General features: G+C 39.3%; 1 pseudogene; it reads right to left on the reverse strand.

Annotated features, from left to right (window-relative positions):
* LOC131396002 (liver carboxylesterase-like) overlaps positions 1-1,419 on the reverse strand; it is a 33,808-nt pseudogene extending 32,389 nt beyond the window's left edge.
* Between the last annotated feature and the right edge of the window lie 14,054 nt (positions 1,420-15,473).

Here is a 15,473-nt window from a genome sequence, read left to right on the forward strand (position 1 = left end):
ACCAGTGGTAAAGGAATAATCTCTCCTAATTTTGCTTTTACTCCACCCTTACACTCAGTTCCAGGCCTCTCACAATGTGATTCCACCAGAAAGCAGATATAATCCAGATGGGCCTGGGCTGTCAGGACACTGATGGCCAGAGCACTGGCTCTGGACTCAGGAGTCACAGAGAGAATCCAGAGCATTATTTCCCAGCACCTTGGACAAGGCCATTTCCCTGTCTTAACCTCAGTTTCTCCAGCTATAAAGTGGCACAGATGCATTCTGAGGACCCCTGCTGCACCCTTGTATTAACAATGTCTTTAGTGTCTGTATTTGATGCTTTGACATCTGGGGTCTTGCCGACCCTGGAGGGACTGCCCCTCACAGAGGCAGCCATTCCTAGAGGTGGGAATCAGCTTGTCCTTCCAGCATGCCACAGCCCACACCCCAATCACCCTCTTTATCAGGATCCTTCCCTAAGCACACAGGGCCAGGTACCTGACAAGTGCAGAAAGCCCCGAGCCTCCAGAGCTTGTTGAAATTGTTTAGTTTGCCAACCCTGAACCTGCTTATCCTGCCTCACCCCTTCCTCCCACAGCAACCAGGATGAAGACTCTTGCCCAAAATTCCTCCTCCTCCCTCTGCCTCCTGACCCGCTGGGTTCTTCACCTTGTGGCCGACCATGATGGTGACATGACCCCTCCCCTTGGGAACTGTGAGTAACAGACTGTCTTTCCAATGGCAGTCGGCTCCTGGTCTGTTGGTCTTACCATGCCTCAGATTTTGACTAATACTCTATATTTTAAAACAATCCCTTTTATATATGAGTCTTTATTTTGCACTTTCTCCATATCAGGAACTATGCTCTTTAGAAAAAATGACCCATTTCCTCCTCACAACAGCCCAATGAGATAGGTACTGTCCTCATCCCTATTTTAGAGGGGGAAATTGAGGCACAGAAAAGTGAAGTCCCTTGCCTAAGGATACACAGCTAGTAAGTGCTGAGCAGGAACTGGAACCCACGTACTCTGGCCCCAGAGTCCATATTAATATCTGCTAAGCCACTCTCCAAGATTTGGCCATATCGGGACTAATCATCAAGGGAAAATAAACTGAGCTTTCCAAAGTTCTCATCTGCGAGGCGTGAGGTTAGCTGGTTGTTCTCCTGTGCTGGGAGCGGGCAGCTGAGGTCTCAGTGTTCCTCCACCTTAGCTGGGTGACTGGGCTGGGCACTCCAAGTCTGGAGGGCACTCTGCTGTGGATCCAGACCTGTCATGTCTTTGTGTCATCAGCATCTCCCTCACTGGTCCCTGCACAAAGATTTCTAATGTGCCCCGCTATTTGTATTTCAGAAGAACTCACCCCAAGCCGTGGAAGTGGCCAGGGAGACCAGGACCAGAGTGAAGAGCCACATCGTGGAAGGACAGCAGCTCCTGGGCCTGCAGGTCTCAGTGCACCTGGGAGGGGCTGGGCAGTCCCGCCCCCGAGCCCCAGCTCCCGCTCCGCCCATCGGCTTCCGCCCTCCCCCAGTTCCCGCCCCGTCCAGCTCCAGGACCCTAATTCTTCTCCCCTATGTCTCCTGCCTGCTCCAAACTCTCACCTCATTTCTCGCCCTATATCCTGATCAGGAGACAGCATAAAATCTCTCTCGCTTCCAAATTTTGCTCTGGGCGTCTTTTGGGGCCTCTAAGCCACGTCCACCCAGAGTTTACCCTCTTTTATCTAAACAGCCTGAACTAAACTCTCTGATTACAGATAGCCGCAGACTCTTCAAACAACTTGTTACATAAGGGTATCTCCCTTCCTGGACCTTAACCTCAGTGTGCAGTGAGCTTCCCAAAGATAGGGGCAGGAAACAGATGCCTTTAGGCAGGGAGAGTTTTGGGTCTGGGGTCCCCAGAACAAGCTTGAAAACTTTTAGAGCAACTCCCAATCCCACAGCTGCTCAGCTGGGAAACTGAGGACAAATCTCTCAGCTTCCAGGGGCTTCTATTTCATAGACTTCTATGCTGCCAAGTTTGCAAGCATCTTAAATTGCATCCAGTCTCCCCTCTGATGCCTAAATTAACTTTACAATATTCCTGCCAATTGTGTTAGCCTCCTGTTGCACACCTCCAGGGTCAGGGAACTCACTATCTCTCCAGGCAGGGATCTTTGGAGAGAATGTTTTTACATAAACTAACTCCAGCTCTCCGTAGTCTCTGGCTCTAATCATCTATCCTTCCTTCCATTTATTCATTATTCCATTTATTCACTCATTCTCCAAACATTTACTAAATGCTTTGCACTATGCTAGATGTTATGGATACAGAGAAGAATTCAAGGCACAATCTATCTTCTCAAGGAGCTCACTGTGTAATAGATAAGACAGATAGGGGAGGGGGGGATTGCAATGCATTGTCAAAGCACCAAAATGCAAGGATATAAAGTGCTCTGGGAACACCTGGAAAAGTGTCCCTTACCTGCTGGGGACAGGAGGAAGATGCTCAAAGCCTATTTCATAGACTCATTAAATGTCCAACAATAGGGAATTCATTAAATACACTCTGGTACAGCTGGCTAAGGAAATACTCTACATTCACTCAAACTAATGATGCACACCTCTATTTATTGAAAAAGGAAAGACAGTCATGATCTACGTGAAGGGGAAAAAACAGGATATAAAACAGTTATGGCTGCTTTGGGATACAGTTTAGCAGTTCCTCAATAATTAAAAACATAGTTACTATATTTCTCATAAATTCCACTCCTAGATATGTACCCAAGGTAATTGAAAACATGTCCATACAAAATTTGTACACAAACAGCAGCATTATTCATAATAGCCAAAAGTGGAGCCAACCCAATGTCCATCAACTGATTAATGGGCAAATAAAACGTGATCTATCCATACAATGGAATATTATTAGGCCATAAAAAGTAATAAATTACGGATACTTGTTACAACATGGATGAACTTTTAAAACCTTATGCTAATGAAAGAAGATAGATACAAAAAGCCACATATTATATAATTCTATTTATAATAGATGTCCAACATAAGCAAATCCATAGAGATAGAAAATAGATTAGAGGTTGCTAGGGGATGGGGAGATGAGAAATGACTACTAAAGGGTATGGGATTTCTTTTTCGGGTGATGGAAACCTTCTGGGATTAGATAGTGGTGATAGTTACACAACTTTGTGAGTATACTAAAATCACTGAATTGTACACTTAAAAGTGGTGAATTTTATGATGTGTGAATTATATTTCAATAAAATAAGGAATTATTTTATAAAAATTCAGTCATGTATAGTATCCCATTTTATTAAAAATGCATATCTTTATTTATGTAGAAAAAATTCTGGAAGGTTATATATATAATTCGTATTACATCAGCCATTTCCTGGCGACAGTATTCTGTTTTTACTTACTAGTATTTTCTACTTTTATTATTTCAGACATTCATTTGACTGTGTGGCAAACCCTGTGTTGAATGTTTTGTTTGCAGAATATCACTTAGGTCTCAAAGTAACCTCTTGAGTTGATACTGTTATCTCCTGGGGCTCAGCGTGGTCAAGGAGCTTGCCCACTGTCACACAACCAGTATGAAGAAGGGCTGAGGATTGAACAAAAGCTGCATAATGTTACAGGCCAGTCTGCTGTGGTGTCAAAACTTTCTGACAAACCGACTTTGTTGGTGCCCTAAGCACATGCTTGGTCCCCCTGTGGATGGGCTCAGGTGGTCTCTCTCTTCTGGGATCTCCCCCACATTGGCCCCTTCAAAGTACCGCACCTTCCTGGTGACCCCTCCTGGGTCCTCAGGCTGCCTGGAAGGATGGTTGGAAACAGGAGTGCTGGGTTCCTGGGAGAGGTAGTGACCAGCTGGTATAGGTGCTTCCTAATGTCTCTACCTGCATGGTTCCCTCTCCCAGTGTGGACTTTTCACTGAGAAAGCACTACCCAGCTAGGAACACATGCCCCAGTCCCCCTCACATTAACTGGAGTCATGAGATCTGTTCTTGCCAATGCAGAGGGGGCAGACATGAAGCATGGTTGTTTCCAGGCCAGCACAGCAAAGAGGCAGCTGTGCCTTCTCCACGCTCACACTGTTTTCCCAGTGTCATTGGCAAGCCTGCCTTTGTCCAGGCTGGACCAATATTGACATCAGGGAGAACTGGGCATCCAGCAGCCATAAAGCACAGGACAATCCTAGAAAAGCTCACGGTTTCCTGTCCAAGGCCATAGGTTACAGCTGAAATAAAGCTTCTGGAGACCCCAAATTTAAAAAGGGATGCTCATTTACATTCATTCTAGCCACTGTGGCAGGTGAGAGAGAGGGAGCCCTGTGGTGGGGTGAGGACTTTGTGACAGCATTAGGGTCAGTATCCAGAGGTGATCACTTCTGCAAAGATTGACCTGGGCTGAGGTTCCTCTCTTTTATCCTGGAAAAATCATGGGTCATTAGGAGCAGTGTAATAAAGAGCATCCCTATTTCTATCCCCATTGGACAATCTACGTGGTCTTCCTAAGCAGACAACAAGGTTAGTTCTAATCACTTAGCACACAACACACACACACACACACCCCTACCTGTTAAGGCATAACCATCCTGACTTTTGCCCTGGTTAGCTGACCTTTGCAACCTGGGAACACAGCCCTGACTCTTAGCCTATGAAGACTGTAGGATGCTGACTTAGCACAGTATAAAAGGCAGAGATGAATTATTCTCCCAATCCCATTGTTTAATCACATGCCTGCTTGTGATACCAACTAATTCCACAAACACAGGCAGCCACTCCCTGACCTTGCCGTGTCTGGCTGCAGCCTTGAAGCCCCTTCCTGGCTCATGAGGACTCTGCAGAAGTGGTGGGTGAGGCTGGAGTCCATGAAGCCTAAAGCCAGATCTCAGTTGTGCTTGACGTGTATAATCTCCCTGCGTCACATTAGCTGTAAGCGATCCAGCTCTTCTTGTTTCAGTGGCAGTTGACTGGGATTATCACTGTTCCCTCGGGGAACTCCCTGAGGTTTCCCGTGTGGAACTACATGGTCTGAAGAGGAAACTCCTAGGAACTGGCCTTAACTCCTAAGTGGTTGGGCAGGTCTCAGGAGAGAAGACGCCTCTGGGGGCTCCAAATTAGCCCCCCCAACCTCTCCATCTCCATCAGTTTACTCAATAGATACATGGAGAGAACATGCTAGAACAAGCACTGGACTAGTAGGAGCCCCTGTCCTACTGGGCCCTTCCCTTGACTTTGTCTATTAATCACGGGATTAATCAGACAGAGCCTTCATGGTGGGGAACACGGCACTGGGAGACCTGAGTTCTGGGAACCCCACTGGGTGATTTTGGGGGTCCTTTCTGGGAATGTAGTGGTGAGAGGCAGGGGGTGGCTATGGGTTGGTGATCTCTCATGCAAAGTCCAGACTTGATTAATATTCTGTGAATCTAGAATTCTATGATATTTTCCAATGCAGCCTAGACATAGGCAGTGTTTCTGGAACCTCGGTCATTTTCCTCCTAATATCGTGTTTTGTTGCCATAACACCATACTATCTGTACTATTATTAACAGTTTTCTTAAATGAATTAATTCTTTTTTACTTTATGACACTCATTCAAACAGTAAATTTTACCCTATTTCCATAAATGGCAGACCTGAGTAACTTGCCATGAATTAAAGGTGTTAAGAAACAAAATTCTGCTCAGTAAATTTTAACGACCCTATTGGCTTTACTCAGTGATGCATGAATTGGGCAGCATCCCATCTAGAAGACAGAAAGGATCTCCAAAGAGCTATACAAAGTGAAAGACTTTTATAGGCAGAAGGGGTGGGACAAGGAAGTTGCTATCAAAGGTGTATTGTTTGTGGCAATGTCACTTTTGTTTGGGGGATGGCAGGCATCTTCTCAGGGAGATCACCTCACTGGTGCTGCCCAGGTAATTCCAGATTGACAGGTTTGAGATTCCACTCCTGGGAGAGGTTGAAACTGCAATTAAGTTAGGTATTAAGTCTCAGTTTGGTAACATGGGCTTAGCACAAGTGACCCCATGTTGGGCACGTTGTCTCCTTTTTAACAAATCTCCCTTCTGATCAGACTCTCAGCTTAAGTGAGAGATGTGATCAAAATTTAAGGCATTAGTGTCACTCCCAGCTCCCACTCTGAAGTTCTCACAGTTTTTGCTGATCCTATATGTGCTATTCATAGGTCATGACATTTTTTCTAAATCTATGTACTATCAAATGTCTTGACTTCAGGTTCACATTTTTTAAGTTGGTTATTCTCTTCAATAATTTTCTGATGTTCCAGTGTTAGGGAGATCATTTGTTTGGTTGTTAGTGGCTGCAAACATCCATTTATTAGGTTTTTCTTGGTTTTGATTTTTGATGAAGAAGATTAACCCTGAGCTAACATCCATGCCCATCTTCCTGTATTTTGTATGTGGGACTGCACCACAGCATGGCTTGATGAGTGGTGCATAGGTCCGTACCCGGGAGTTGAACCTGCGAACCCCGTGCTACCAAAGCAGAGCACACAAAATTAACCACTATGCCAATGGACCAGCAACAGGCAAACATCCATTTAAACGTTTTGAGAGAAGACAGTGCACCAGGGAGACTACTATGATTATTATAAGCAAGATAATTCATAGTATCTGAAGTGTACTTTGGACCCATGGTCCCCAAGACACAAACCAATCAAAATCAAATAGGTTGAAGAAAGGCCCCACTGAGGAAATCATTTTCTCAAGCCAAGTGTCTTGTTCAGTAATCTTATGTAGCTGAGTCTCAACTTCCTTAGAAGTATTAATCTAGCTCCAGCAAATGGTGTTAACCACAGCATAGACACCTAGTTGTTCAGCTAAAAGATAATCAAGAGCAATCCTATTCTTAAGAGCAACCTCGCCCAGAAAGTCTAAACATTTTTGTTGGATGCTTTAGCAACATACTTTGCAATATCTTCAAGAGTTAAGGAGAGGTTCCTGATCATAGCCTCATCTGCACTTACTCCTAGCCAGGGAAGCAGTGATCTACCAAACGAAGCTAATTTTGAGTCATGAATGCCCCATGGTAATTCCTATTTGAGTGTGTGACTCAGGGCTGGAAAGGTGACAGCCAGGGTGGCCAGTAATATTTAAGAGTCTGTTGACTGCACAGGTAGTTTTATTCTGATTACCCTTGCTTAGTGTCCCTTTCTTTGTGTAGAGCACGGACACAAGATGGTTCTGCAGTTTGGGATTGTTAACTAGAGACAGGCAAATGGACCCCCAGAGTTAAGGAGTCTGACACAATAGAGATGGGCCTGAGTTTGCTCCAGAGAAACAGAGACATTAGAAATCACAGAGAAGTTTGTGATGGACAGAACTACAGAATCACCAGAAATGTGGCAAATCCAACAGTTGTTCTGAGGTTAGATTACCCCCTTTTGCAGTGGCCTGAGATATCAGTATCTTTCCAGGTCAGAGCAAGACAATACATGAACGAAAGAATCATAAAGACCTTCACAGTGTAAGAATTAGGAAAAAGATGGTCAGAGAGGAAACGAGGAATGGAAAGAAACTTTCTTCATCTGGTCTTAGGTTGTAGCAATTTACCTCAACGTCAGTTACTTCTCTTCCTGGTCAAATTGACGCTTAGGTCTCCTGTTGGTGTGTAGTATCTAGAGTGTGAAGGAGCCCTTTTTAATTGGGAACTGTGAACCCAAGGTTCATGTCGCTGAGGTTTGTCTGCCATCTGGAGAGTGAGGTGGAGCTGGCATAGTCCCTTCCAAGGAGATCCAAGGTCAGTCTTGATTCTTAGTGATTCCAAATCAGAAGAGTAGGAGAAAACTGGAAACATTAGTTTGGAGAGTCATGCCAGATATTTGAGGAAACCAGAAGAATTCAGTGTCCAGTACAGCTTACAGGTATATAACAAAAACTTAAAGGCAATTAACTGGATTAGAATCTAATATCTATAGGGGTGCAAACACAACTGTTCTCTCTACAATCATTTTTTTTTTACCAAACATAATCTCAGTAAAACTAATTTGTTTCCATTAAACTTGGCCTGATTATTTATATAAGTGCAGCAAGAATAGTGACTAACCATGTAAGGTCCTTTTAAGACTCCTTTGCCTTAACTAACGGATCTGAGAGTGAGCTCTTAAAAACCTCTGAGGCCAGGAAGCCAAGCCAAGATTTTACCTACAATACCTGTAATTTGAGTTAATTCCTCTCTTCTAGAGGTCCCCCAAAATATTCTGACGTGCCTGTGCCTTCCAGGAGATCACCTTCCTTACTTACCTGGTAACACGGATGGGAATCCTATAATCAAGGTACCAAGCCAATTTTTTTAAGGGGCTGTATTGGTTCCATAAAGCCAACCTTAGCTCCTCAAAGCTGTCTGGTCATATCTGAGTCTATGTATAGCTCTCTCAAATTGACATTCTAGTCAAAGCCTTGGTAATATAACCAATGTTTCCACTTGTTTCCTGTTACAAGGAGAACAGATTATTATTGAATTTATGGAAATAACCAACTGTATTGCCATGAAAAGAACACTAGCGATTTCCATATTCTGGAAGGATCAGGTAGGCAGGAAAAGTAAATGTTTCATCTTTTTTTACAGAGGTATGCTTTACCAAATTGCTGTAAGTTACAGGTAGCTTAAGAAGGAAAGGCTTCCTTAAATCTGGAAAAACAAAACATTAATAAAACAGCAATATTTCAAACAAAAAATCCTAAAAGCTATAATTATCTTTCTCAATTCATTCAGTCCCACATAATTAATACTTATTCTATTTGAATCAAGTTTTTCCGTTAGTTCTGGAAATTCTTACCCAGTTCATTTTTATTATCTTAAAGTTATTAGAAACCTGTACTTGTTAAAGTCCTTTGTAAGAATCTCCTTGAAGATAAAGCCATTTGCTGGAATCATTTTTGCAAAAGCTTCAGAATAAAACAATAACTAAATTACAAAAGATCTAAAAATGACCATTGTTAAAGATCTGATGAGAGTTCATTATAATGCAATTGACAAAGAAATATGATTATTTCTGTGACATACAACATCTTAAGGTAATATCTAAAATTATGACTGATAACATTATACCAGAACAAATCAGAATGTTAGGAATTTCAGATAATTTGTGAAACATTATATTAACAAATACCTATAGAAATATAAAGAAGGTTTAATACCACTTCGAGTATGACAGTGCCTCCCAGTAATTTAACATATCAAATAAGCCTAATTAGTTTACATTTCTCTTTTCATAAGGAAAGAAAACATTATTTTCAAATGTTCCAATGGGCCCTCTGGAAAATCCTGAAGTTTGTTTGATGTCAAAGAGATTTCATTTAGAATTTGATTTTGCGAAGTGTACCAAAAATATCAAAAGGTTTAAAAACACTTGCTCAAACAAGATCATAATTCACCGTGAAACAATACTTAGTTATCCACTTAACCAAGGTGATGACTAAAGACTTCACAGGCAGGTACAGAAAGTTACATAGCTGTAAAAAAAACCAAACCAATCCAAAAAAACCCCAAACACTTTAGCTTTTTAAATAAAGAATCAGTTTTCTTAAGTAATCAAATGTCTGATAAAGACGATATGCAACACAAGAATTTTTTATTGAAGTATGATTGACATACAATAATATATTAATTTCAGGTGTACGACATAGTGATTTGTTATTTTTATACATTACAAAATGATCATTACACTAAGTTTAGTTACCATCTGTCACCATACAATGTTATTACAATATCATTGCCTATATTTCCTATGCTGTTCATTACATCCCCATGACTTATTTATTTTATTACTGGAAGTTTCTACCTTAAACACAGGAAATTATTTTAATAAAACACAATCTTTGTTTTCCAGGCAGATTACTTAAAAGGCAAAGAAAAATCTTTCACAATCTCTTATTATCAAAGCAGACCAATCACGCAAAAAATTTATCTTTTTAACAGACAGAAAACCAATACTATTTTGGCACCAGTGTGCTAAACATTTTTTTAAAGTTAAATAAATTCATTCGAATCTTAGGCAGCTTGATGATGCATAAAATTCCTTTCCCCCACATTCTTTTCCACAAATCATCTATGCTTTTTTTCCTATTTTCCCCTTTTTCTCATTCTAGAACAATCAAGCATTCTACTTTCCTTATGTACACTTCATACAATTGTTTTCTTTCACCTCGATTATTTCTAAGTAGTTTTAACTGGATATATTGATTACAATTTTCAATCATTAATTCCTATTTAAAACTAAGTAGTTAACAATTAGTGGACTATCTCTTACACTAACATTCTGTGGATTGGCAGACTTATAAATACATTTTATAGTTTCTAGAAGTATATTCTTCCTCATAGTAAATTTTTCAATGTGACACAAAACATGTTTACTGATAGACCCAATATCTTTAGTTCCTCTGTAAAAGGAAGCCAAAAGTGGGTAAACTTATGTTCAGTAATTAATGTTTTAATATTTTTTGACATGATGTTATATTTTTTTCAGTTATTTTATTGAGATCATAATGGTTTATAACACTGTGTACTTTCAGTTGTACATTATTATTTATCAATTTCTTTATAGACTTTATTGTGCTTACCACCAGTAGTCTCATTTTTGTCTGTCACTGTACGTATGTGCCCCTTTACCCCTTTCACCCATCCACAGCCCCCTTCCCCTCTGATAACCACTAATCAGTTCTCTTTATCCATGTGTTTGTTTATCTTCCACATATGAGTGAAATCATGCAATATTTGTCTTTCTCTGTCTGGCTTACTTCACTTAGCATCATACCCTCAAGGAAATGTTGAAAATGGGAGGATATTGTCTTTTTTTATGGCTAAGTAGTATTCTATTGTATATATATACCATATCTTCTTTATCCATTCATCCATAGATGGGCACTTATGTTGCTTCCATGTCTTGGCTATCGTGAATAATGCTGCAGTGAACATAGGGATGCATAAATCTCTTTGGATTGCTGATTTCAAGTTCTTTGGATAAATACCCAATAGTGGGAAAGCTGGATGTTATGGTACTTCTATTTTTAATATTTTGAGAAATCTCCATACTGTTTTCCGTAGTGGCTGCACCAATTTGCATTCCCACCAGCACTTCATGAGGGTTCCCTTTTCTACTCACCCTTTCCAATATTTATTTTTTGTCTAGGTAATTATAGCCATTCTGACCAGTGTAAAGTCACACCTCAATGTAGTTTTTATTTTTTAATTTTTAATTAGTTTATTTTTTTATTGCAGTAACATTGGTTTACAACATTGTATAAATTTCAGGTGTACATCATTATACTTCTATTTCTCCATAGATTATATCATGTTCACCACACTGATATTAATTACAATCCATCACCACACACGTGTGCCTAATCATCCCTTTTGCCTTCCTCCCTCCCCTCCTCTCCTCTGGTAACCACCAATCCAATCTCTGTCTCTATGTGTTTGTTTGTTGTTGTTTTTATCTTCTACTTAAGAGTGATATCGTATGGTATTTGACTTTCTCCCTCTGACTTATTTTGCTTAGCATAATACCCTCAATGTTCATCCATGTTGTCATAAATGGCTGGATTTCATTGTCTCAGTGCAGATTTGATTTGCATTTCCCTAATAATTAGTGATGCTGAACATCTTTTCCTGCATCTGTTGGTCATCTGTATATCTTCTTTGGAAAAATGTCTGTTCATATCTGCCCATTTTTTGATTGGGTTATTTTTTCTTTTGTTGTTCAGTTGTGTGAGTTCTTTATATATTTTGGAAATTAACTCTTTGGCGGATAGCTGAATTGCAAATGTTTCCTTCCAGCTGGTCAGTTGTCTTTTTGTTTTTTTCATGGATTCTTTTGCCTTGCAGAAGCTTTTTAGTCTAATGTAGACCCATTTGTTTATTTTTTCTTTTGTTTCCCTTGCCTTACTAGACATTGTATTTGAAAAGATGCTGCTCAGACTGATAACAAATGGTGTCCATCCCATATTTTCTTCTAGGAGTTTTATCCTTTCAGGTTTTACATTCAAGTCTTTAATCCATTTTGAGTTAATTTTTGTAATTTGTACAAGACAAGGGTCTACTTTCATTCTTTTGCCTATGGCTGTACAGTTTTCCCAACACCATTTATTGAAGAGACTTTCCTTTCTCCATTGTATGTTCTTGGCTCCTTTGTCAAAGATTAACTGTCCATAGATGTGTGGTTTTATTATTGGGCTTTCAATTCTGTTTCATTGATGTGTGTGTCTGCTTTTGTGCCAGTACCATGCTGTTTTGATTACTGTAGCTTTGTAGTATATTTTGAAGTCAGGTATAGTGATGCCTCCAGCTTTGTTCTTTTTTCTCAGGATTACTTTGGCTATTGGAGGTCTTTTGTTGCCCCATATGAGTTTTAGTATTCTTTTTTCTATTTCTGTGAAGAATGTCATTCGGATTCTGATTGGGATTGCATTGAATCTGTAGATTGCTTCAGGTGGTATGGACATTTTAAGTATGTTTATTCTTCCAATCCATGAGTGTGGAATGTCTTTCCATTTCTTTATGTTATCATCGATTTCTTTCAATAATGTCTTATAGTTTTCAGTGTATAGGTCTTTCACCTGTTTGGTTAAATTTATTCCTAGATATTTTTTTCTTTTCGCTGTGGTTGTAAATGGGTTTGTATTCTTGACTTCTCTTTTTGCTAGTTTGTTGTTAGTGTGTAGAAAATTCAATAGATTTCTGTAAGTTGATTTTTACCCTGCAACTTAGCTGTAGTTGATGATTATTTCTAATAGGTTTCTGATGAATTCTTTGGGGTTTTCTATATATAGAATCATCTCATCTGCAAACAGTGAGAGTTTCACTTCTTCCTTTTTAATTTGGATTCCTTTTATTTGTTTATCCTGCCTAATTGCTCTGGTCAAAAGCTCTGGTACTATATTGAATAGGAGTGGTGAGAGTGGGCACCCTTGTCTTGTTCCTGTTCTCAGAGGGATGGCTTTCAGTGTTTCTCCACTGAGTATGATGTTGACTGTAGGTTTGTCATATATGGCCTTTATTATGTTGAGGTACTTTCCTTAAATACCTATTTTGTTGACAATTTTTGTCATAAATCGATGTTGTGTCTTGTCAAATGCTTTCTCTGCATCTATTGAGATAATCATATGAATTTTATCGCTCATTTTGTCAATGTGGTGTATCACATTGATTGATTTGCTGATGTTGAGCCATCTCTTTGTTCCTGGAATAAATCCCATTTGATCATGGTTTATGACCCTTTTAGTGTATTGCTGTATTTGGTGTGCCAGTATTTTGCTAGAATTTTTACATCTATGTTCATCAGTGATATTGGCCTGTAATTTTCCTTCTTTGTGTTGTCCTTGCCTGCTTTTTGTATCAGGGTGATGTTGGCCTCATAGAATGAGTTAGGAAGCATTCCGTCTTCTTCAATTTTTTGGAATAATTGAGGAGGATAGCTATTAATTCTTCTTTGAATGTTTGGCAGAATTCTCCAGAGAAGCCATCTGGTCCTGGACGTTTATTTTTGGGGGAGGTTTGATTACTGTTTTAATCTCTTTACTTGTGATTGGTTTGTTCAGATTTTCTATTTCTTTTTGATTCAGTTTTGGGGGGTTGTATGAGTCTAAGAATTTATCCATTTCTTCTAGATTGCCCAATTCATTGGCATATAGTTTTTCATACTATTCTCTTGTAATCCTTTGTGTTTCTGTGGTATCTGTTGTAATGTCTCCTTTTTCATTTCTTTTTTTTTTTAAAGATTTTATTTATTTATTTTCTCCCCCAAAGCCCCAGTAGATAGTTGTATGTCATAACAGCACATCCTTCCAGTTGCTGTATGTGGGACGCAGCCCCAGCATGGCCGGAGAAGCGATGCGCGTCCGGGATCCGAACCAGGGCTGCCAGCAGAGGAGCGCGTGCACTTAACCACTAAGCCACGGGGCCGGCCTCCTTTTTCATTTCTAATTTTATTTATTTGAGCCTTCTGTCTTTTTTATTAGTGAGTCTGGCTAAGAGTTTGTCAATTTTGTTTATTATCTCAAAGAATCAGCATTTTGTTTCATTGATCTTTTCTACTTTTTTTTGTTTGTTTGTTTCAATTTCAGTTATTTCTGCTCTAATTTTTATTATTTCCCTCCTTCTGCTGACTTGGGGTTTTGTTTGTTCTTCTTTTTCTAATTCTGTTAGGTGTAGTTTAACATTGGTTATTTGGGATTTTCTTGTTTGATAAAGTGGGCCTCTATTGCTATGTGTTTCCCTCCCATATGAGTTGGTACGGTGTGTTTTCATTTTTATTTGCCTCAAGTTATTTTTTTATTTCTCCTTTAATTTCTTCAATGATCCATTTGTTGTTCAGTAGAATGTTTTTTAGTCTCCAGATCTTTGTCAATTTCCTTTTTTTTTTTGTTTTTGTTTTTGTTGTAGTTGATTTCCAGTTTCATAGCATTATGGTCAGAAAAGATTCTTGGTATGATTTCAATCTTTTTAAATTTATAGATGCTTGCCTTGTTTCCCAATATATGGTTTATCCTTGGAATGTTCCATGAGCACTTGAGAAGAATGTATAATCTGCTGTGTTTGGATGGTGTGCTCTCTATATACCTATTAAGTCCATCTCATCTAGTTTTTCATTTAAATTCTCTATTTCCTCATTGACTTTCTGTCTTACATCAACGATCTATCCATTGATGTAAGTGGGGTGATAAGATCCCCTACTATTATTATGTTGTTGTTAATATCTCCTTTAGGTTTGTTAATAGTTGCTTTATGTACTCTGCTGCTCCTGTGTTGGGGGCATATATATTTATAATTGATATGTCTTCTTGGTGGAGTGTCCCTTTTATCATTATATATTGCCCCTCTTTATTTTTCTTAACCTGTTTTATCTTGAAGTCTTCTTTGTCTGATATAAGTATGGCAACACTTGCTTTCTTTTGTTTGCCATCAGCTTGCAGTATTGTCTTCTATCCTTTCACTCTGAGCCTGTGTTTGTCTTTAGAGCTGAGAGGTGTTTCCTGGAGGCAACACATTGTTGGATCTTGTTTTACAATCCATCCTGCCACTCTATGTCTTTTGATTGGAGAATTCAATCCATTTACCATTTAGAGTGATTATTGATATATGACGGCTTAATGCTGCTATTTTATCACTCTTTTTCCAGTTCTTTTGCATTTGCTTTGTTTCTCGTCCCATGTGCTTTGGACTACTAATTCAGTTTGGTAGTTCTGTATGACGGTTTTCTTAGCCTTCTCTTTATTTGTTGTATGCATCTCTGTTGTGATTATTTGTTTAGTGGTTACCATGAGGTTTGTATAAAAAATCTCATAGATGAGATAGTCCATTTTCTGATGGTCTCTTATTTCCTTAGACTAAGTCAATTCCATCCCTTTCCTCTTCCCCTTCTAAGCTATTATTGTCACAATTTATTCCATCTTGTGTTGTGAGTTTTTGTTTAACGTAATGAGGTTATATTTATTTTTGATGTTTTTCTTCCCTTAATATTTGGTGTTA

This window comes from Diceros bicornis, chromosome 32 (genome assembly GCF_020826845.1).
Source record: "Diceros bicornis minor isolate mBicDic1 chromosome 32, mDicBic1.mat.cur, whole genome shotgun sequence".
Lineage (NCBI taxonomy): Eukaryota > Metazoa > Chordata > Mammalia > Perissodactyla > Rhinocerotidae > Diceros > Diceros bicornis.